A 26,399-nucleotide genomic window follows, 5' to 3' on the forward strand; every position below is an offset into this window, starting at 1 on the left:
GATAATTTACTCACCCCCATGTCATCCAAGATGTTTATGTCTTTCTTTCTTCAGTCGAAAAGAAATTAAGGTTTTTGATGAAAACATTCCAGGATTTTTCTCCATATAGTGGACTTCAGTGGGGTTCAACAGGTTGAAGGTCCAAATGTCAGTTTCAAAGAGCTCTACATGATCCCAGACGAGGAATAAGAGTCTTATCTAGAGAAACCATTGCTCATTTTCTAAAAAATAAAAATGTATATATATTTTAAAGGATTAGTTCACTTTCAAATAAAATTTTCCTGATAATTTACTCCCCCATGTCATCCAAGATGTTCATGTCTTTCTTTCTTCAGTCGAAAAGAAATTAAGGTTTTTGATGAAAACATTCCAGGATTACTCTCCATATAGTGGACTTCAGTGGCCTCCAATCAGCTGAAGGTCAAAATTACAGTTTCAGTGCAGCTTCAAAGGGCTTTAAATGATACCAGAGAAACAATCTAGCGAAACGATCGGTCATTTTCGAAAAAATGTAAATATATATGCATTATATAAACAAATGATCATCTTCCAAGTGGTTCCACCAAAACCGCACTTTCGTATTCTTCAAAAAGCTTGCGCTGTATGTCCTACGCCTTCCCTATTCTACTTATGGAAAAAAATGAAACTGGCGCTGCGTTCGCTCCGTAAGTAGAATAGGGAAGGCGTAGGACATACAGCGTAAGCTTTTCATCAAAAACCTTAATTTCTTTTCGACTGAAGAAATACAGACATGAACATCTTGGATGACATGGGGGTGAGTAAATTATCAGGAAAATTTTATTTGAAAGTGAACTAATCCTTTAAAATATATATACATTTTTATTTTTTAGAAAATGAGCAATGGTTTCTCTAGATAAGACTCTTATTCCTCGTCTGGGATCATGTAGAGCTCTTTGAAACTGACATTTGGACCTTCAACCCGTTGAACCCCATTGAAGTCCACTATATGGAGAAAAATCCTGGAATGTTTTCCTCAAAAACCTTCATTTCTTATCGACTGAAGAAAGAAAGACATGAACATCTTGGATGACATGGGGGTGAGTAAATTATCAGGAAATTTTTATTCTGAAGTGAACTAATCCTTTAAGAATGTTTAGATATTTGTACTGGAAAAGAAGACACATTGAAAAAGGTAATTGCAACTTTTTAACTTCACAATTCCAAGATCCTATTTTTTTTTTTTTTTTTATTCCATGGAAGAAACAAGTTTCCATAGTGATCTGACTCTGGGTCAGAATAAAGGTCTGTTCACACCAACAACAATAATTATAATGATAACTATATTATCATCCACACCAGCAGTCGATATCATTCTCTTCATTATAAGCGCTGCAGTTTTGTCATCTGCCTCTTTACATGCTCGAGCTCGTTAAAGCAGGATGGATTCTGATTGGCTCAGATTCTGATTGTTACAGTTGTGATGTGGACTCTTTTTTTTTTACATTTAGAATGATTTTTAGAACTATATCTTTATCGTTATAGTTATGGTCCGTGTTGTGAACGGGCCTTAAGATCTCTCTCTACCCATGTGTCAGTGTGATTGATTTCCATCCTCTCACTGAAGTCCACTGTCATCCTCTCAACACGAGCAAGTGTGTTATATGAAGTGCACTTGACGATGGTTGTTACGCCAGACGCTGACCTGTGCGATTGGTTTTTACAGCCCTTTCAGAGAACGCTCAGAATTGGAAGGGATTTTGCAGGGGTTGCTGAGGAACGTGGGAAAAATGCTGAAAAGTTATTTCACAAACGTGATGCATTTTCTCACCGGCCTCAGTTGTCGGCAGGGAAAAGGCCAGAAGACGTTTAACATCAGAGTCTCTCAAAGAGTCCAATCTGAAACGGGTGAAAAGGTCAGAGTCTAGGAAATATTTGATGCTACATGCATGAGGTTTGGTCTGAAAAATATCCCTGCTAATAAACTTTTCTTCTCATTTACAGCTTCACTTTAGTGCTCCTTATGAATATGAGGATGAATATGTTGTATTTCATGAAAATGGCCTTTAACTACTAAATTATGAACCTAAAGTTCATATTAATGCTTTAATATTCTTCCATAATATGTGTCATAAACATCTCTTAACAACCCACTTCAGTTTAATTAACATCCTCATCAGTGAGTTTTCAAATTCAATTTCTTTTCAAAATAACAACATATATGCATATACAGCATGTGATGATGCCTTTTTCAATCCAGATCTGTCGACAATGTTTTAAGATTTTTGTGTTTTAACAAAAATGCACTTGCTGGTCAAAGATCCTTTAGTTTATAATCATGCATCGAACATTGTTTTAGTATTAACCCTCGTGAAAAAGAAGTACACTTTGGCATACTTTTAAAATGAGCACATTTCTTTCTTCAATCTTCAACAGGGACCAATGGGTTGGAGATCCGAATGTCAGTTTCAGTGCAGCTTCAAAGAGCTCTACACGATCCCAGACGAGGAATAAGGGTCTTATCTAGCGAAACATTCGGTCTTTTTCTAAGAAAGTAGAAAAAAAATGTAGTTTTTAACCACAAATGCTCATCTTGTACTGCTCTGCGCCACGCATTCGTAATCATGTTGGAAAGGTCACGCGTGATGTAGGCGCAAGTACTGTGGTAGGGTGAAAAACTCCATCTCATTTTCTCCTCCAACTTCAAAATCACACAACATCATTGTTTTATCTTTTTTTGTAAAGGGCGTTTGGCCTTTGCACGTTCATTTTTGTAGACACTGGATCGGTACTTCCGTTTACGCCACGCGTGACCTTTCAAGTGTGATTTTGTCTTGTTTTCCAGCACAAATATCTTAACTCAAGATACTGGAGAAGCAAAATGACTAAGTTTTGTTTGATCAAAATTAAGTGAATTTGTGCTTAACCAATGGGGCCAGAAAAATAATGTTTTCATTTTGAATGTTTCTTTTTTCCTTTTTTAATTTCAGTATATTTTTCAGAAAACAACACTTGTTATCTTCAGTCAATTTGATTCTCCAGTAAATGTATCTTGATTTAAAGGGTTAGTTCACCCAAAAATTTTACCCTCATCCCATTCCACACCCGTAAGACCTTCGTTCATCTTCGGAACACAAATTAAGATATTTTAGTTGAAATCCGATGGCTCAGTGAGGCCTGCATAGGGAGCAATGACATTTCCTCTCTTAAGATCCATAAAGGTACTAAAAACATATTTAAATCAGTTCATGTGAGTACAGTGGTTCAATATTAATATTATAAAGCCACGAGAATATTTTTGGAGCGCCAAAAAAAACAAAATAATGACTTATATAGTGATGGCCGATTTCAAAACACTGCTTCAGGAAGATTCGGAGCGTTATGAATCAGCGTGTCGAATCTGCAAAGTCACGTGATTTCAGCAGTTTGGCACGCGATCCGAATCGTGATTCGACACGCTGATTCATTATGCTCTGAAGCTTGTGTTTTGAAATCGGTCATCACTAAATAAGTCGTTATTTTGTGTTTTTGGCGCACCAAAAATATTCTCGTGGCTTTATAATATTAATATTGAACCACTGTACTCACATGAACTGATTTAAATATGTTTTTAGTACCTTTATGGATCTTGAGAGAGGAAATGTCATTGCTGGCTATGCAGGTCTCACTGAGCCATCGGATTTCAACTAAAATATCTTAATTTGTGTTCTGAAGATTAATGAAGGTCTTACAGGTGTGGAACGGCATGAGGGTGAGTAATAAATGACAGAATTTTCATTTTTGTTAGATATTTGTCCTGGAAAACAAGACACTGAGAAAGAACATTGTTTTTTGCAGGGTGATCCATTCTAAAAGCTCATGAATTGAACTACATTGTTCACAGTATTCATTTTCTACCTAATTCGCAGCATTCAGTCTTTCTCTCTCATCACGTTCACCCAATCAAGAGATCTTAATGAAACTGTCACTGCAAACAAAACGTGTTTTGCAGCTTCATCACACGGACTCAGTCTTTTATGGTGGTTTTCTCCTTCAGCTCAACTTAATTAATGGTGGATATATTTAGATAGGCCTACCTGAATAATAATGTAGACATTTGAAGGAAGGAAGCTCTAGCGCCCCCTTGAGTCCTGAGGGTTGATACGCCACATCACATGCATTTCCATGTGTTTGCAATGCACCAGTCAACCTACACTGCAACACTGTCTTGTTTCCCAGTACAAAACATCTAAACATTCTTATATATTTACTGGAGAAGCAAAACGACGTGATGTTTTCTGGAAATATTTATCAAAATTTTGTGAGTTTGTGCTTAAAATCTTGCTTCTTGATTTAAGAATGTTAAGATTGCTGAGGAAGAACATCAAATACATTTTTAATCAGCAAAATGTTATGATCCTTTTTGCACACAGAAAATATCAATGGTGATATTTATTCCACTGGTGGTGGTTGTGGAAACCTGTCATATGTAATAGTAGAGCTCATCTCATGTTTTGCTCTCATGGGTCACTGGCTTTAATAACAACTATTACACGGCTTGAGGAAAGGAAGTATAAAACTAGTTGGCAGTCTATTAAATCATTGATTTACTCTTATTCGGTATCGGCACGAAGTTGAGCAGAAGTCAAGAAGTCACTTCTGCTGAAATAAGCTGTTTCAAAGAACGAATGAGTGCAGAACCTCGTGGACATGCTGAATTTGATATGAAGCGCTGCTTCTCTCTGCATTTGATGGCAGGTGTCAGAAATGATAAGGAATTGTACAACAGAACTCACAGCATCATGGTAAAGTATGAAAGCAGACTATACAGCTCAGAGGTTTATTTGACATGACTTGAATGCAGTCTCCATAAAAGACACAAATATCAGAGTACAAGTCGTTTGGCATTTGCAATGAGCATCTTATCGTGTCAAGATTGAAAGCAGACGAGAGACTCTCACACACATATAACCTATGTGTGCAGAAATATATGAAATTGTTCAAATTCTCCTCTTTTTGTGTTTTACATAAAATGTATCATCATACAGTTTTGGAATGACATGAGGGTGAGGCTTTGAAAACATCTTCATACAGCTTTCATAATTCCATTGATCATTTATAAGATGAACACATCTTCCCCCGGAAGGAGTTACTGTATATTATTTCAGGTCTGATGACAGTTATAATAATTTAACATAGAACACAGTTTTCCGGCTGTGACATTTTAAAAGGAAATTATCTACATGTGTGAAACAAAGACTGCTCATTTTCATGCTAATTTCTTCATGTTAGTTACTCTCATACCTGTTTAAATCTCCTGACATGCTGATTACATGCAAAGGTCCCTATTAAGGCATTTTAATCTTTACGACGGCGATGAAACCTTCTTGTTCCTTAAAAACCATTGTCATGCAGCCTTTTGGAACTATAGCATGAATGAGAGATTAACCTTTACCAAACACCTGCTGGTTGCAGGAAATGTCGCTGCGTTGTAGACTGTCCTATACATTCTGATTAGTATTCACTTCATTATTGTGTTTTACTGCCCCTCAGGAATGAGTAACATGAAGACCTGAATTTTCTAAAGACTGGCACAAAATACAGAACTTTCATTTGATGACCTTCCAAAAATATCTTTACCAATGGTGAGTAAAAAACGATAGATTCGGCATTTAAAGGGGTGGTTGATTATTATTTCATTTTTTTAACTTTAGTTAGTGTGTAATGTTGCTGTTTGATCATAAACAACATCTGCAAAGTTACGACGCTCAAAGTTTAATGCAAAGAGAGATATTTTCTTTTATAGAAATTGCTTTTAATGGCTGGTAGGGACTACAACGAGCTTCTTCCTGGGTTAGTGACATCAATAACCCTAAAATTTACATAAACCCCGCCCCAGAGAACACACAACAAAGGGGGCGGGGCCATGTTGGGCTGCTTTAGAGAAGAGGAAGAGTTGTTGTAGTAGAGTGTTGTTGTCATGCCGTCATTTTACACCGGACTGCTTCACAAACGAGGGTCAATTCAACACAAAAGATGAACATGACGGCACATGCTAGTCGTGTTGAATCAACTCCACAGCAACTACATAAATTTATCCACTAACCATTCAGAAACGTCCAGTTTCATTCTAAAAGTTGTAACTTCTTCCTGAGTCTGTCCATCAGTGTCGACTCCGGTTTGAACAATGTAAGGCTGAACACCGTTACTGACAATCCTCATTTTGGCTGTGTGAGATTCTCCAGCTTTGTTGTTGTTGAGCTGTTAAAGCTCCGCCCTCTTCTGGAAATGGGGCCGGAACAGCAGCTCATTTGCATTTAAAGGGACACACGCAAAAAATGTGTTTTTTTGCTCACACCCAAATTTGACAAGCTATAATAAATGATCTGTGGGGTATTTTGAGCTGAAACTTCACAGACACATTCTGGGGACACCAGAGACTTATATTACATCTTGTAAAAGAGGCATTATATGTCCCCTTTAACAACTGCTTCTACCCTAAATCTAACATGACGATTTAAGAAAATCCAGAGTTTGCCCATTCATGTTGATTCTGACTAGACAGAAGTATTTATTTCAATATAATATTTATTTTCTTTTATTTCAATATTAAAGGTGCTAAAGAGGATGTTTTGTTTTATACATTTTTGCAATATTACTTGAAACTGTCTTTACTAACTGATAAAAGACTATTTATTAGGTGCACTGAAAGTAATAATATTAATATACATCATCTGTGCACGAGGAAGGGCCTTAAAAACATCAGCCAATCGTTTACGCGATCATCGCTTAAACGATTGGCCCTCTGGCTTGTCAATCACTGCCATGATGTTCCTTGTGAGAGATGAGCGCGGCTGCGCGCTCCAGTAACTTTCCACACTCCGCAGGCGCCGCATGCAATGTTTTTGTCAGGAGACAGGAGTAACAACTGCAGATTATGAGTTACCTGCGGTGAGTCCGACATAATGAATCCACTAACACGACACAGCGAATGCCGGTGGTAAACACTCGTGTTACAATACTCGTGCACGAGTTTTGGGAGGCGTTCCCTCGAAAGGAGGGGGGTTGTTCTTACGCATGCGCTCATTTCAAAAACTCACTAACAGTCTTTGGTTTCTCAGTCGACGAAAAGATCCTCTTAAGCACCTTTAATGAAATAAAAAGTGAGTACACTTTCATGACTAACACACTTGAGTAAACTTTTAAAGTACATCTATTCTGATGTGTTGTTGGCTTACATATTAACCCAAACAGCAAAATAGTGTGGCCCAGATCCGGCCCACATCTGGTACATGTGGATTACACGTGGACCAGATGTGGGCCGGATCTTGGCCGAAACTATGTTGCTGTCAGGGAAAGCACATTGAGTAAATCTAATATCGAATAACACACAAATTATAAAGTTAATATCTTTTCATTGTACTAAATTGCAACTTTGTAATTACAAATATGTAATTGCTAATATATTTAAATACAAAACACACAAGTTTCAATAGAAATTACATTGAAATATGGTTAAAGTATACTGCCGAATTTACTGACACGCACTCATGATAAACTAAAATATACTTTAAAGACAGTAATTATGAAATGACATATAAAGACCTACTTAAATGGGACAAAAAAAGCACTTTTAAAGGATTAGTTCACTTGCTGATAATTTACTCACTCCCATGTCATCCAAGATGTTCAAGTCTTTCTTTCTTCAGTCGAAAACAAATTAAGGTTTTTTTGAGGAAAACATTCCAGGATTTTTCTCCATATAGTGGACTACAACAGGGACCAACGGGTTGAAGGTCGAAATGTCAGTTTCAGTGCAGCTTCAAAGAGCTCTACATGATCCCAGACGAGGAATAAGGGTCTTATCTAGAGAAACAATCTGTCATTTAAAAAAAGAAAAAGAAAAAAAAAGTATATACTTTTTAACCACAAATGCTCATCTTGCACTAGCTGCGCCACGCATTACGTAAACACTGAGGAAGAACATCATTTTTTGCAGCGCAAAAGACTCACTCAGGCTTCTTCACAACCAGAATCATCAATATAAACCTGTGTAAAAACGAGAGCATTTTTCAAAATCTTTGCTGATATGATATGATCACATAAGAGTTCAGAAGCAACAATACTCCAGCAAGTCAACTTTCTTAGATATCTGCACCCTTTGCCTTTTCATAAATCATTCACTGTTTGACAGGACAAGCTGAAAGACACAGCTGGAATCTGTATTCTGCTTTTGAATCTGTGCGCGCATGTGTCGAGCTGAATATTAGATCAGGTAGTTGCTTGTGGGATTTATATACGTTTCTCCAGGAAGATTCACAACACAGCACCAATCGGGTCATGAAATGGGGCGTATTGGTCATGAAAATGAAAGGCAATACAGTTCAGATCATCAATCACAAACATCTTTCAGAATGTGGCAGCCATGATGGGACAAAGTGATGCCTGGATCCCATACGCAAGATGAAGCGAACACAACAGGAAAGATTCATTTCCATTTCAAAGGACGGAGGCCGGTGGAGTTTGATGCGATAGCAGGGTTAGAGAACTTCGGCTTTGTTGTGAAGAAATCCAAAGTCTGTCATAAGTCCGAACACATGCCTGTGGCCTGTTTGAATTAGTTCAGCACTCACTGAACAGCCTGTGATTTTAATATCAGATATATGAGAACTTGCTTTTGTCTGTTCCTGAAGGGAATCTCGCTTAAGTTAAAGTTACTTGAACTATTGACTTTTTAATATTTAGTACCTGAATAATGACATGCATTTGAAGGAAACTCACAGCACATGAGTTTCGGTATGTTTGCAAACTGAAGCGTGTAATATTTTGAAGGTTAAAAATCCTTTATCTCAATTACTGGTATTTTGACTCGGCTGTGAAACACTTTCAGAACATGGATTTCTTCACCGACTTTCATTCAATACATTTGTTACAGCATTTATTAATCTTTGTTAGTTCATGTCAGCTCAGATCTATTAACAAATTCTTTTGATTGTAATCTAGTGGGTAACTTTTCCCTGTGCTTTACTTCACCAGTCTCACTTCTACTGTCGTATCTGCTCTCTTCACCTGTCAAAAATGTTGTGTTATATCAGTATACAGTGGTGTAATGTAACGAACTAATAATTCTTCGTTACAGTACTTAAGTATTTTTTGGGAGAATCTGTACTTTACTTGAGTCTTTATATTTCTGTCAACTTTTACTTTTACTCCACTACATTTCCTAAATAAAATGTATACTTTTACTCCGATACATTTTCCCAAAGCATTTTCGTTACTTACTACAAAATAAAGTCGGAAGAACACAGACTGCAAACAAGCGCTCGCACAACCGCGGTTTGTTTCATTTTCCGGGTTGCGTCCGTTGCTGGAGCGGCTGAGAAGAGTGCGCTGTCATTATACAGTACGAGAGTAACATTAATACCTCAAGCGGTTAAAACAATGTGGCAAAAAAAACAACAACTGTATGCCACGATTGTTACCATTCATTTGCATTAGTTTATATCCATTTGTTCGCTGCTATGCATTCATTATCCAGTGAAGTTGCATATTTAAACTGTATCCTCATCATGCAGCGACAGAAACATTTATCAGAAATGGATTCGATTTATTTTTTTTATCAGCACTGTAACACATATTTTGATTAGATCATCATCAAGTTTTCTAAAATAGAGCCAAATAATGTGTTAAAGTATACATATAATAGACCCATGCTATGCCTTTGTGTGTAAAGATGGTAATTTTTTAAGCAAGACTGTTATGAAATGGTAACACTTTACAATAAGAGTCCATTTGTAAATTAAAAGGTTAATAAAAGTATTGTTCATTGTTAATTTCGACATTTACATTTTTACATTTTAAAGTTGTCTCTTACATTAGTTATAGAGCACTATGAATTAACATGAACGATCAATGTATAATTAATATTAGTGTTTTTTATATTTAAAAATTACAATAAACATTTAGCCATTTTTTAATTCAAAGAAACAACATGTAAGAAAGAGTTAAAACTGAACATAAGCATGCTGCTCAAACTGTGTATAGAACAATTTTTAATTATATTTTTTGCTCCTTTTGTATTTTACATTTACTTGTACTTTTACTTTCAATACTTAAGTACGTTTAATATATATTAAAAAAAAAATACTTTTCGTACTTAAGTAGAAAAAATATCACATACTTTAAAATTTTTACTCAAGTAACATTCTAAACAGTGACTTTGACTTCTACCAAAGTCATTTTCTGGTAAGATATCTTTACTTTTACTCAAGTATGGTTTTCGAGTACTTTATACACCACTGTCAGTATAGTTAACCCTCTGGTGCTGTTTGGTTATTTTTGATTGAAAAATTGTGTTTTGGTTGTTTAAAACAAAAATTCTTTCATCAGAATGGTACAAAACTTGGTAAAGGTTTTGGCTCTTGCTATGTGAACACGGGATTTTCAGCGTTTGGTACTGCGCCCAAACAAAATCTTACTAAAAGCTCATTTATTGAGATATTACCCTCAAATTGGAGCACAAATTGTTTAGATTTATGGCTTTGATTTTCTCACAGTTTTATAGTAAAACATGTTTTGGAAAATATAATTGAAGTTCACATAAAAATAGTATTTTTGTGCATTTTTCATAATAATAAACATAAAGTTCTATAACTTTTTTTTTAAGTTTCACTTTAACTTCATTCACTTCAGCAACAATTTCTTTAAAAAGAGACCAAACTTCAGTCTGTTGCTCCAAAGATTCAAGATTTACCACAGTTGGAAATTTCATTTTCAGGTCTATGCTCAAAAAGTGGTTATAAACAGGTAATAAATGGATAATAACTATTCTATAAATATAATTTAGTACCATAAAATCACATTCAATCCACCACACAAAGAACAAATCACAGAAAAATGTGGCCCAGATTCTAATAGTGGCATATATCTAGGACTCTTTTCTTTTTCATTTTCCTTTTTTTTCATTGACTAAAGAATTTTTTGAAACACTTTACAATACGTTCAGTAGTTAATGCATTAACTGGCATGAACTAACAATAAAGGGACTTTGACTAAAGGTGCATCCCAATTCACATACTTCTGCACTATTCTATGTCATTTTTGTAGTATGAATGGTGTGAGCAGTGTGTTAACGCTAAAAATTCACACACACACCCACACACACACACACACACACACACACACACACACACAAAGTGCACTTTAAATACCCGGTTGATCCATGGAAGTATAGAATCTTCACTCAACTTTCACAGCTTTAACTGCGTAGCGGAAAGTATCAGACTCTGATGATGAATGACAAAATAACCTTGTAAAATTCATACACAACAAACTTGAGTACTTGGGACACAACTTAAGATTAATAAATAGAAGCATTGTTCATTGTCAGTTCTTATTTACTAGTTAATGTTAACAAATGAAACCTAATTGTAAAGTGTTACCAAATTTTGTTATGCATTAAATAATGGGACGTTTTCTCAAATCATGCTGGAGAACATGATCATCAGGTTTCAGCTCCTGTGCTGTTGTTATGAAAGCACAATAAAAACATATCAAACATATTTATTATAGAGGGAAACTAGAGACACAATAGATGGATTTGTGTATATAGATAACAAATGCTATAGTTATACAGTAGTTATTATAACATGTGAACTGCCGAGTTAAAAGGAGACATACACATGTTTTTGACAACAGTGTCATATGACCGCAATTAACATAGAAGTGTCTTTCACACAGTTGTCATGGAAACCCGCCACCTTCCTTCATAAATCATGACGGATAATTAGGTTTATGAAAGATGGGGTGTTCATCTGAGGACAAAGTGAGGTGGACACAGTCCCCAACTCTCCAACATGAACAGAAATTATCCCTCTATTACACAAAGAGAAGCCATGGAAACACCTGGCAGAAAGAGAAAGACACACATTCACAGAGTTTCTGTTTGCAAATAAATCACACTGAAATGTGCATTTACTTTTCTGTGTATATTCTGTCACGTTCACACCAAGTAAATAAGGTCTACTTTCAAAGTCAAATTTATTTACTTTTCATAATACACATGCGGTTTCATATCTGACTTCCAGAAAATCATGATGTTATTGTTTATTATATCTTAATATCTTCATGCCTTATCCACCTTTTTCCTAACGAGTCTGCTATGCAGTTCAGATTATGGGAGGCACTTCTGTTTTGGGGAAATTGTTCTCAAATAATTTCAAATCATAAAGTTGTGCTATAAATAATCCTTATCCATCAGTTTGACTGAATGAGCTGTAAAATTTCCTTCATGTTGTCATGTTCAGACTTCAGGAGAATAACGTAACGATTGGTGTTTTAATGTGACGTTGTAACAAGAATATCTGTTTTTTTTCCCTCATGATTATCTATTCCGCTGTAACAATATGAAAAAGGACAACATATACTGCACATTTCTGCTCTCCCGATTTACGATGTATCCCATGAATAATTCACTGGAATGCACTGAGAATCTCTTGTTTTTCTCTCCAAATCCTCATGTCTCTTTCCAGTTTTCACACGGATGCTTTAAAATGTAATTGTCTCCTCTTTTCACTTCTAATCCCTATAAGCAGTGTTTACTGGAATGTTTCTAAGCAGGTAAATACAATATTTATTGTCTATCACAATGACGGAAATCACTTTGAATTATTATCACTATAGTGATATTTAACACGTCCGTAATATTGCTGCAGAAATAATTGGGGGTTATCCATGGTCTGTTGTACAAACCCGATTCCAAAAAAGTTGGGACACTGTACAAATTGTGAATAAAAAAGGAATGCAATAATTTACAAATCTCATAAACTTTTTATTTTATTCAATTATAGAATATAGATAACATATCAAATGTTAAAAGTGAGACATTTTGAAATGTCATGCCAAATATTGGCTCATTTTGGATTTCAAGAGAGCTACACATTCCAAAAAACTTGGGACAGGTAGCAATAAGAGGCCGGAAAAGTTAAATGTACATATAAGGAACAGCTGGAGGAACAATTTGCAACTTATTAGGTCAATTGGCAACATGATTGGGTATAAAAAGAGCCTCTCAGAGTGGCAGTGTCTCTCAGAAGTCAAGATGGGCAGAGGATCACCAATTCCACCAATGTTGTGGCAAAAAATAGTGGAGCAATATCAGAAAGGAGTTTCTCAGAGAAAAATTGCAAAGAGTTTGAAGTTATCATCATCTACAGTGCAATATCATCCAAAGATCTAGAAGCGCAGGCGTTTTCTCTGGGCCAAGGCTCATTTAAAATGGACTGTGGCAAAGTGGAAAACTGTTCTGTGGTCAGACGAATCAAAATTTGAATTTCTTTTTGGAAAACTGGGACGCCATGTCATCCGGACTAAAGAGGACAAGGACAACCCAAGTTGTTATCAGCGCTCAGTTCAGAAGCCTGCATCTCTGATGGTATGGGGTTGCATGAGTGCGTGTGGCATGGGCAGCTTACACATCTGGAAAGGCACCATCAATGCTGAAAGGTATATCCAAGTTCTAGAACAACATATGCTCCCATCCAGACGTCGTCTCTTTCAGGGAAGACCTTGCATTTTCCAACATGACAATGCCAGACCACATACTGCATCAATTACAACATCATTGCTGCATAGAAGAAGGATCCGGGTACTGAAATGGCCAGCCTGCAGTCCAGATCTTTCACCCATAGAAAACATTTGGCGCATCATAAAGAGGAAGATGCGACAAAGAAGACCTAAGACAGTTGAGCAACTAGAAGAGACAAGAATGGGACAACATTCCTATTCCTAAACTTGAGCAACTTGTCTCCTCAGTCCCCAGACGTTTGCAGACTTTTATAAAAAGAAGAGGGGATGCCACACAGTGGTAAACATGGCTTTGTCCCAACTTTTTTGAGATGTGTTGATGCCATGAAATTTAAACTCAACTTATTTTTCCCTTAAAATGATACATTTTCTCAGTTTAAACATTTGATTTGTCATCTATGTTGTATTCTGAATAAAATATTGAAATTTGAAACTTCCACATCATTGCATTCTGTTTTTATTCACAATTTGTACAGTGTCCCAACTTTTTTGGACTTTAATAAGGATTAACTACTATAATAATAATAAGGAAACTTCTGTAACTTTAATAAGGATTAACTACTGTTAGATACTGCTATTTGTGCTGTTGCTTGTAGTTTGATTATTAGTTTTTATTTTCTTTATCTTTATTTGTCAGTAGGCCTTTTTTCACTGAACATGGCACATACCGAACCATGACCCTAAAACCACGATACAAACCGAACCATGAGTAATTTGAACAGTTACACCCCTATCTGAATAAATCTGGACATTTTTTATTAAATTTCTAATAAATTTACTTGTATATCTAACTTTATATAAAGAGCTGGGTGATAATACAGTTACATTCTGCAACTAAATAAAAAAAATCAAGCAGCTGAGATTAATTGATATGTAGTATATATCAGTTTCTTGATAAGTGCAATAAAAGACACCAGGATTATAGAAACTTAATGTCAATATGAAACCCCAAAAAATGAGTAAAACATGATATTCAAGTAAATAAAGTATGATTAAAATCAATTGGATTGTGAAAAGTTAACATTACTTGCTGTTTACTTATGTCAGAACTAACTTCACTATAAAGTCGATGTGTATTTGTTAACCTGTGACCATAATTTCTACTCAGTATTATGAGACTTTGAGTCTAAACTCGATTTTCTTCATCAACATGTGAAACCAATGAACTTCATCACTGCAAGCAGCAACTTTGGCACCACTTTGATTTTTGATGTGCTTTCCAAACAAAAAGCTTTTTCAAACAAACTGGTAAAAGAACCTAAAACATTTAGTTCTGCGAGGACGGTTTGTGTAACATCAGAATGAAAGACTGATGTTCAGCTGAGCTCTTTCATATGACATTAATGCTGCTATGAACTAAAAGGACACATATGAGAATGAAAATCCGGAATCTTTAAATACCTTGTGTACAATAAGGGATTTACATTGGCATGATTACATCTCTCTATATCCACGTCTAATCTATGTCTAGGATGGATTGTAAGAGTTCTGGGGAGTTTCAAAGGTTCAAGTTTTTCCTGGCTGCTATTGAAACGCTCTACACGTCAGTGTTTGTAGGGGGCCAAACCTTTATTTATTTAATGCACAGACATGCTCAAGGGGGTAAACACAGAAATACAGGCTTTTATAGTCTTACACAATGATATTTGTGTTTCAACAAGCCGTCCTGCATCTTCACTGTAGATAACTAGACTAGTAGCAACCCTGATAATAACAACATAACTTACCTAATCCAAAAGCAGCAGCCTCTTTTTCTGACCACACATGTCTTCAAAGACGTTTTAGTCACACTTTTCGCTTTTCGACATCTGTACACTGCAAATAAGATGGAGAGATGTATTTAAAGCACCATTTAAACTAAAAACATGCATTTGCACAGACTTTTTAACACCACATAAGCAATGTAAAAAATATTTTTTGTTGTAGTAAAAAAAAAAGATTATTGATTATTTTGAGTAAATTGAATTAAACATGAAAATGTAAAGAACGAATAAAACATTTATTCACAGACTATGAAGTTCTATCATGTAAAGATCATGAAATAACAGATGTTATATAGCACGTCCTGATTTTGCTGAGTTAGATGCGTTCCTGAGTCAACATATTTTGTTGATCCTGGAATAACATTCCAGTCTGAAAATTTAGTCTTAACCCTATTCCTTCCTCGAAACCTAACCCTACCCATAAGTTATCCCAAAAATCAGAGGGAAATGATAGATGAATAACACTGATGTAGAAGCACCAATTCATGATTTTAAGCCTAAACTTGACATAATCTGTCAACCTGTCCCTCAAATCTGATTGTTTTTTTTTTTTTACTGTTGTTCCAGGATCAACAAAAATGTTGACCCAGGAACATGCTGAACCCAGCAAAATCAGGTTATGAGGTGTTTATGATTCAAACTCTGGGAATCGGAATGGATTTTATGCACAAAAACGCTTCAGGAAAATATCTTGCTTTGGAGGCCAGTTTCATTTGCTTGAGCTTTGTTATAGGAAATGAGAAGCCATGTAAATGGACCATTCAAAATCTAGAGATTAAGAAAACAACCTCCTGCTACAAAATATGGAAAGTCGTCTTAAGTCAGGTGACAGTAATATCTCTCCTATGAGTGAATGTGAAACATCAGGATGTTCTAGACTTCTGGGAATGGTTCATGCTCTTAATTGAGTCGAATGATAGGAAGTCACTGAGCACAGGTTGCTTAAAAACCCCTTGACAAAGAGAAGGTGTTTCGCGTCTGTTGTTTTCCCCTTCTCTCAGACTAATATGTCTTCATTTTGAGAGCAGGCAGAAGATGCGGTATTAATACAATCACGATGAGTGAAATTAATTACTCCGGAGATTGCGGGTGACCAGAGGTCCCGCCTCCGAACCGGATTTGCGCGTGTACAGCTGGATCGCAGCTCCCCGGACCAGGTCATCTCCATCAGGGAGCAAATGAGCCGTCGTGAGCGCAGAGAGCCATTCAAATAGGGATGAATGGGATCTGCCTTTCTGCGCAGAACGAACAAGCAGATGTCTGGGGAAAAGCAGGACTGCGTTCCTGCAGAGGTCTCCGAGTAAATCAATAACCTCCACGCTAATGAGTGTTTAACAGCTAATGTATGTTGAAGTCACTAATTACATACCGTGACAAGGAAAATTTGCTGGCTGATAATGAATCTAACAGGAATAAGCAGTAAATAAATGGATGCTTGAGAGGGAAACAGTTTGTATTAAAGACTGCAAATTAAGATTTCGATTGGCTTGAAACAGTTTGCACGAAGGTTATTATAGTTGAGTAAAACTGAACGCATTATTTCTGAACTTTAACAGGTTGGAAATTGAAGAAACTGTGAGGAAATTAATTACATCACATTTCAATCAAAGTCATATTTATTTATTTATATAGTGCTTTATAGGCTTACAACAGATTAGCAGGAAATTTTTAACAGGAAAATAAGTTTTAATGTTGTAAAATTCATCAGTGATGAAACAAATATAATTTCAGCTGTAAGAAGACAATAGTGTCGTTCAATGTTGAATCAGTTCAGTTCAATAAGTGGATGTGCTACAGTTAGTGTCTTTATTCAGCTCGATTCAGTTCAAAATTAGTTCTCAAAATTTGTCTTTTGTACACCAACTTTACTCACAAAAATAATTCTCTGATTTGACTTTTTTTTTATGTATTTACTATTTTGATTTGGTTTATACAAATGCACTTACAGTTTTGGAAATAACATTATTTCCTAAGGCTGGGACAATACATCCATTCTCGATTCTCAATTCACAATACAATGAATCTGGATTGATCTGATATTTTCTCACTTGAATCGATTCTGAGCTTAGTTTTGAACAGCAGATGGTGCTGTAGGCTAGTTTTTAACAGCACACTCAAATGCTCATGAAGAAGACTGGACATCGCTCGCGCGTTCGGCCGAGTCGTGCAAGTGGTTAAATATACTTGCACCTCAGCTCAGAATGCTTTTATGATGCCAGATTAATGTAAACACAGCCCACTGCGAACACTCTTGCAATTCACTTCAAGCTTTTCGAACTTTATGAATGATTATTTTAGGTTTAAGTGGTGTGTAAAGGAACTAGAAGCAAACAGAGTAACGTTAAGTGTGTTTAGTGCTATCTGCTGTTAAAAACTAAGCTCAGAATCGAATTGAGAGAGAATCACACTCCAGATTCATTGTATCACGAATCGATAATCGTTGTATTGTCCCAGCCCTAGTAATTACAAACTGGTCCTTAAAAAAAAAAAAGCTGAACAAAGAAGAAAGGTTTACATGACAAAGACAATGTTGTCAAAACGATCCCCGTTCACACGAATCTGCGAAAATGACTACAAATGCTGTATTCTGCTGCCAGGCCAGTAGATGGCACTGTCACTTTGTAAAGAACTACAACTACACTACACACCTATAGACTGTACATGTAATATGCATGCGCATGACGTCACCGTTTTCAAAAATTCATGTTTTTCTAGTTTATAAGGAGATGATAACGGTATCGTTTTCAAAAACTTTTTTATATTTTAAAAGCTATTTGGAACCCGTTTTTTTTTAAAAGTTTGTGTTTTCAGGCCCCCAAAATGCCATTGTTCGTATAAATGAACAGCCAAAATGCATTAACATTTTTTCCTGTTTTTAGTTAAAAATGGTGTTGTATACACAGCCCCTAAGTATTGTCAGAAGACAAGGCACAGCTTTCCAACCAAAGGCTCCTTTACATTGAGGCTAAGGTTTGCACCATCCATCACACTGACCTGTGAACGTCTGGAGAATCTGACTCAGGAACAGCACCAGGGTCGACCCGCGGTACTGAAACACACAATCCATTACATCCATTATGATGCTGACACCAGTAAGCAGAGTTCATACAGTCTCACTGGAGCTGACTTGGTGGATGAATGTTAACTACTGCACAGAGAAGTGAACAAAACTTCTGCTGCTGCTTTTCCACACGGGTCTCACAGTGTCCTTGTGCTGACAGAGATGAAACTCCAAAGAAGGACCTAACACACACACACACAGAGAGAGAGAGAGATATACACTGACAGAAACTGAGCTTGTGTGATTACCTGCATCTGTCCTTCTTTAGGTCTTTAATTTATATATTCGTGAAAAAATCAGTTTGCCAACAGTTTTCAGAAGATGAAAGCGATATCTTTGTTGTAGCATCCTTTCAACATTTAAGGGGATTTCCCATGACTGGCGCCAGTGCTGGTTATTGAATTATATCAATGCCATTGGTTTCTATGAAGTGAAACATCAGCTTCAGCATTACTCAGGTGATGCGTTACTCGTCGATTGAGCCTTGCAAAGTAGCACTCTAAGTTAATTTCATTTCAACACTAATTGTTTTATTCAATTGTTTTGCACCTGCTGGCATGACAATGTAACTGCACTGACTGACAGCCTGCAATTGTTTAGTTTTAAAGTTAAGTTTTAAAGGTGCCCTAGAATTAAAAATTGAATTTACCTTGGCATAGTTGAATAACAAGAGTTCAGTGCATGGAAATGACATACAGTGAGTCTCAAACTCCATTGTTTCCTCCTCCTTATATAAATCTCATTTGTTTAAAAGACCTCCGAAGAACAGGCGGATCTCAACATAACACAGACTGTTACGTAACAGTCGGGATCATTAATATGTACGCCCCCAACATTTGCATATGCCAGCTCATGTTCAAGGCATTAGACAAGGGCAGCCAGTATTAACGTCTGGATCTGTGCACAGCTGAATCATCAGACTAGGTAAGCAAGCAAGGACAATAGCGAAAAATGGCAGATGGAGCAATAATAACTGACATGATCCATGATTACATGATATTTTTAGTGATATTTGTAAATTGTCTTTCTAAATGTTTCGTTAGCATGTTGCTAATGTACTGTTAAATGTGGTTAAAGTTACCATCGTTTCTTACTGTATTCACGGAGACAAAACTGTCTTTATTTTCATTTTTTAAACACTTGCAGTCTGTATAATTCATAAACACAACTTCATTCTTTATAAATCTCTCCAACAGTGTGTAATGTTAGCTTTAGCCACGGAGCACTATCAAACTCATTCAGAATCAAATGTGAACATCCAAATAAATACCATACTTATGCGATTAGACATGCTGCATGACAAACACTTTGTAAAGATCCATTTTGAGGGTTATATTAGCTGTGTGAACTTTATTTATGCTGTTTAAGGCAAGCGTGAGCTCCGGGGGCGGAGAGCACGAGAATTTAAAGGGGCCGCAGCCTGAATCGGCGCATATTTAATGATGCCCCAAAATAGGCAGTTAAAAAAATGAATTATAAAAAATCTATGGGGTATTTTGAGCTGAAACTTCACAGACACATTCAGGGGACACCTTATATTACATCTTTTGAAAACACGTTCTACGGCACCTTTAAAGTTTTAAAGCAAAAAGTATCCTAATATAGATAGTGTTTTGCGTAAGCTCTGTTTTGAAAGGCCTATTAAAATGTTAATGTTAATTGTAAAATGAATATTTGTTGTGCTTATTTATTTGATTCTGAATTAAAACAACAGTACTCGTATTGGCCGTAAAAATCCTGATCGGAGCATCCCTAGACATCTGTGTGGAAATATTCTAAAGTCCGTAAACAAGACGTAAGACAGGTATGAGAGACGAGACATGATGAAGAAGAAAGCTCACTGTTTGCAATGCTAGAAATGTGTATCATTTCTACTCCCTGACCTACTGTCAGGGAGTGAATTCGCATTTTCATTCAGTCCATCTGATGTTTTTGTTTTGTGCAGGTATGTTTTATGTAGCATAATTTCGCAAAGCTAAAGTCAGACCATTCTGTTTTTACTTTAAATTTTGAAATTATACAAGCTAATTTAAATCAAAAACAACTGCTTATGTGACATATGTGTAGCATCTTCTATGGATCATGATTAAAATGCAGTGGTTGCTAATTTCAAGTGGCTCCAGATATACTGGTTTGATACTGTGACTGGAACAATGGCCTGCTCCCTTTGCCAAAAATATGCAAATGAGAAGAATCTCATAAATGTGTTAATTTTAGGGACAATACAGAGTAGGGTAGCAACAATGGAGGATAAACAGACACATCTGAAGAGGATGAGGTGTGAAAAATCACCCTAATGAAATTAATGAATTCATCATTCAAAGATAAACTGAAGTTTATAAATCAATAAATCTGTTGAAAAAGCTAGGACAAGTTAAAAATAGTAAATATGTTTAGTAGTTCCATCAGCCAAAAAAAAAAAAAAAAGTTTTATGGCCAGTAAAAGATTATTAATTCCTAGTAAATTGTCTGAAGTCACTGGCTGTGGACAGGTGTGGCAAAAAGTTTTAGACTCTGCTTAAAGGTTACATTTAATGGTTATTTCATTTATTTTCTACTGATAAAATTCAACCCAAATTCCGGAAAAGCTGGGATGTTGCCTTGCCTTGCCATTCTTGCCTGATATAAGTTTCCAGCTGCTGAAGAGTTTATGGTTGTCTTTGACGTAGTTTTCGTTTAATGATGTGCCAAATGTTCTCTATAGGTGAAAGATCTTGACTGCAGGCAGGTCAATTCAGCACCCGGACTCTTCTACGACGAAGTCATGCTGTTGTAATAGCTGCAGTATGTGGTTTTGCATTGTCCAGCTGAAATACATAATGCCTTCCCTGAAATAGACGTTGTCTGGAAACCTTTATATACCTTTCAGCATTCATAGTGCCTTCCAAATCATACAAGCCGCCCATAGCGTATGCACTTATGCACCCCCATACCATCAGAAATGCTGGCTTTTGAACTGAATGCTAATGAACGCTCTTTAGCCCGGAGGACACGGCGTCTGTGATTTCCAACAAGAATGTCAAATTTGGACTCGTCCGACCATAGAACACTTTTCCACTTTGAAACACTCCATTTTAAATGAGTCTTGGCCCACAGGACACGACAGCGCTTCTGGACCATGTTCACATATGGCCTCCTTTTTGCATGATAGAGCTTTAGTTGGCATCTGCAGATGGCACGGCGGATTGTGTTTACTTACAGTGGTTTCTGGAAGTATTCCTGGGGGCATTTAGTAATGTCATTGACACAATCATACCAATGAGTGATGCAGTGTCATCTGAGGGCCCGAAGACCACAGGAATCCAATAAAGGTCTTCGGCCTTGTCCCTTACGCACAGAGATTTCTCCAGTTTCTCTGAATCTTTTGATGATGTTATGCACTCTGTAGATGATGAGATTTGCAAAGCCTTTGCAATTTGACATTGAGGAACATTGTTTTTAAACTATTCCACAATCTTTTTATGCACTCTTTCACAGCTCTGCCCATCTTTACTTCTGAGAGACTCTGCCTCTCTAAGATATCCCTTTTGTAGCTAATCATGTTATTGCTGATATCAATTAAATTAATCAGTTGCTAGATGTTCTCCCAGCTGAATCTTTTCAAAAAGTTCTTGCTTTTTCAGCCATTTGTTGCCCCTGTGCCAACTTTTTTGAGACCTGTAGCAGGCATCAAATTTGAAATGAGCTCATTTAGTGGATAAAAATGTAAAATTTCTCAGTTTAAACATTTATGTTATCTATGTTCTATTGTGAATGAAATATTGGCTTGTGATTTGAAAGTCTTTTAGTTTTCATTTCATTCAAATTTAAAAAACCTCCTAACTTTTCCGGAATTTGGGTTGTAATTTAAAATTAAAAATTAATTAAAACAAATCCACAAAATGATTCCATGATGGAAGCCCTAAACTGATGGAACCCTTTAAGATTCTATTTATAACCTTTTCTTCTAAGTATGTAGAAGCATATTTGAATTTAATAACATAGAAGCATTTTTCACTGATCAATTCACTGATTCGATTTAAATTTGAAATAGAATCATTGTTTGAATTTAATAAAATAGAAGCAATTTTAACTGCTCATACTTTTTGAATTTAATAATAAAATAGAAGCAGTTTTTACTGCTCAGATGTTTTGAATTTAATAATAAAATAGAAGCAATTTTCACTGCTCAGGTGTTTTGAATTTGCTGATAAAATAGGAGTTTTCACTGCTCAGAATTGTGGACTCCACCATATATGTTGTAATAATTGTACGTTCCTGTAGATCAGATGTGAACCCAGCGGAGCTGATAACTCATGATTTAACAGACTGTTTTCCATAGAGAGCGTGTTACTCTGGGGGACCTTTACTCGGATTCAAAAGATTTACTGTTCATATTCTGTTAAGACCCCTGAGCTTCAGTTAACCCACATGTATACTGTACAATGTAAATAAATCTTGTACTCCATCTTAATGGAATCAAATCCTTTCCACCCCGTATAGTGAATAAGTAATGCTGTACGTCACAGCTTGCAGACAAAGATTCAATGCTTGTTCAGTTTTAGTGAGCAGATCTTTGATCAACCTGACAGAGAACACTTTCAAGGACAGAGTCACATCTTTGCCTTCAAAGCACCTAAATGCACATACTGCAGTGGTGCGAAAAAGTGCTTCCTGATTTTTATTTTTTTTTGCATGTTTGTCACATGTTTAATGTTTCAGATCATCAAACAAATTTAAATATGAATCAAAGATAACACAAGTAAAGACAACATGCATTTTTTAAATGAAGGTTTTTATTATGAAGGGAAAAACAAAATCCAAACCCACATGGCCCTGTGTGAAAAAGTGCTTGCCCCCTAAACCTAATAACTGGTTGGGCCACACTTAGCAGCAACAACTGCAATCAAGCGTTTGCGATAACTTGCAATGAGTCTGTTACAGTGCTGTGGAGGAATTTTGGCCTACTCGTCTTTGTAAATTTGTTGTAATTCAGCCACGTTGGAGGGTTTGAGTATGAACCGCCTTTTTAAGGTCATTCCACAGCATCTCAATAGGATTGAGGTCAGGACTTTGACTAGGCCACTCCAAAGTCTTCATTTTGTTTTACTTCAGCCATTCAGAGGTGGACTTGCTGGTGTGTTTTGGATCATTGTCCTGCTGCAGAACCCAAATTCGCTTCAGCTTGAGGTCACGAACAGATGGCCGGATATTTGTCCTTCAGGATTTTTTGGTAGACAGCATAATTCATGGTTCCATTTATCACAGCAAGTCTTCCAGGTCCTGAAGCAGCAAAGCAGCCCCAGACCATCACACTACCACCACATTTTACTGTTGGTATGATGTTCTTTTTCTGAAATGCTGTGTTACTTTTACGCCAGACGTAATGGGACACACACCTTCCAAAAAGTTCAACTTTTGTCTCGTCAGTCCACAGAGTATTTTCCCAATAGTCTCAGGGATCATCAAGATGTTTTCTGGCAAAACTGAGACGAGCCTTTATGTTCTTTTTGCTCAGCAGCGGTTTTCGTATTGGAACTCTGCCATGCAGGTCATTTTTGCCCAGTCTCTTTCTTATGGTGGAGTCATGAATGCTGACCTTAACTGAGGCAAGTGAGGCCTCCAGTTCTTTGGATGTTGTTGTGGGGTCTTTTGTGACCTCTTGGATGAGTTGTCGCTGCGCTCTTGGGGTAATTTTGGTCGGCCGGCCACTCCTGGGAAGGTTCACCACTGTTCCATGTTTTCGCCATTTGTGGATAATGGCTCTCACTGAGGTTCACTGGAGTCCCAAAGCTTTAGAAATGGCTTTATAACCTTTTCCAGACTGATAGATCTCAATTACTTTCTTTCTCATTTGTTCCTGAATTACTTTGGATCTCAACATGATGTGTAGCTTTTGAGGATCTTTTGGTCTACTTCACTTTGTCAGGCAGGTCCTATTTAAGTGATTTCTTGATTGCGAACAGGTGTGGCAGTAATCAGGCCTGGGTGTGGCTAGAGAAACTGAACTCAGGAGTGATAAACCACAGTTATGTTTTAACAGCACTTTTTCACACAGGGCCATGTGGGTCTGGATTTTGTTTTCCCTTCATAATAAAAACCTTAATTTAAAAACTGCATGTTGTGTTTACTTGTGTTATCTTTGATTCATATTTAAATTTGTTTGATGATCTGAAACATGCATGAAGTGTGACAAACATGCAAAAAAAAAAAAAAAAAAATCAGGACACCTGAGCACTTTTTCACACCACTGTATATGCAGTATGTACAGTAAAGTGTTGAGATGAAGCCTATAGAAGAAACACTAACCTTCCCTCAGGCCTCCTGCTTCTCTTTTTGTGCTGATTGGAGAATTTTGAACTCAATTTGGAGCTTTAATGTTCTTCACAAAATCACTCAGTTTAGTGTCAGAAAAATCAACTGAAGGTCTGAAAGTGATCTGATAATTTTGTTCACAGACACTGCTGTAAAACTATATTTTAAAGGAATAGTTAATCTATTAATGAAGATTTTGTCATCTTTTACTCAGCATCATGTGATTTCAAACCATATCACTAAAATTAAACCTGGTGAAAATACATTTTTCACACCAATTAAAGCTCATGCTGGAGTGTTTGAACCATCTCATTCATCCATCTGAGGCATCACAGCTAAACTAATCACAGACACATGAATGAAAGACATGATGGGGCTTATTATGTGCGGAATTCATTTCACATGTGCATGTGCTGCTGTGTAATAAAGCTGCAGGTGTGAACAACAACCTGTATAAACACATGAATGCTCTGTTCACTTTCTTGCTTTCAGAACCAAACAGCTAGTGGGTTATTTAGTGTTCTGCACATGTTCTAGAGCTTTTACCCACTGTTTCTGCTGGTCTGTTTTGGTCAGAGAAATGTGTGTGTTTGTGTCTGTCTGTAATGTGGTGTGTTCAAGTCCTCCTGGGAAGTTTGTATTTTTACGAGTAAAGTTGTAATTACGATGTCAGGCGCATCTAAATCAGTTTGGTTGGAGCAATCCAGTGACATTTTAGTTTTTATGTTAGTTTTATGATTGTTTTATGGTATTGTTACATGGTTCATTTGTTACCATATTTATTAATCTTCATTAACGTTGGTTAATAAATATGCAACTGTTCAATGTTAGTTCATTAGTTCAGTTCCATTAAAGGTGCCATCGAACGTTTTTTCACAAGATGTAATATAAGTCTAAGGTGTCCCCTGAATGTGTCTGTGAAGTTTCAGCTCAAAATACCCCATGGATTTTTTTAAATTATTTTTTTAACTGCCTATTTTGGGGCATCATTAACTATGCACCAATTCAGGGCTGCTAGCCCTTTAAATGCTCACGCTCCCTGCCCACGGAGCTCACGCTTGCCTTGAACAGCATAAACAAAGTTCACACAGCTAATATAACCCTCAAAATGGATCTTTACAAAGTGTTCGTCATGCAGCATGTCTAAGTACAGTGTTTATTTGGATGTTTACATTTGATTCGGAATGAGTTTGAAACAATGGTAACTTTAACCACATTTAACAGTACATTAGCAACATGCTAACGAAACATTTAGAAAGACAATTTACAAATATCACTAAAAATATCATGTTATCATGGATCATGTCAGTTATTATTGCTCCATCTGCCATTTTTCGCTGTTGTCCTTGCTTGCTTACCTAGTCTGATGATTCAGCTGTGCACAGATCCAGACGTTAATACTGGCTGCCCTTGTCTAATGCCTTGAACATGAGCTGGCATATGCAAATGTTGGGGGCGTACATATTAATGATCCCGACTGTTACTAACAGTCGGTGTTATGTTGAGATTCGCCTGTTCTTTGGAGGTCTTTTAAACAAATGAGATTTATATAAGAAGGAGGAAACAATGGAGTTTGAGATTCACTGTATGTCATTTCCATGTACTGAACTCTTATTTAACTATGCCGAGGAAAATTCAATTTTTAATTCAGGGCACCTTTAAATAATATTAATAGTGTCCATGTGAGAGTGTGTTTTAATGTGTAGGTTTGAGTGAGTGAGTGAGTGTGTGTGTGTGTGTGTGTGTGTGTGTGTGTGTGT

Source organism: Megalobrama amblycephala, linkage group LG10, assembly GCF_018812025.1.
Source record: "Megalobrama amblycephala isolate DHTTF-2021 linkage group LG10, ASM1881202v1, whole genome shotgun sequence".
Classification (NCBI taxonomy): domain Eukaryota; kingdom Metazoa; phylum Chordata; class Actinopteri; order Cypriniformes; family Xenocyprididae; genus Megalobrama; species Megalobrama amblycephala.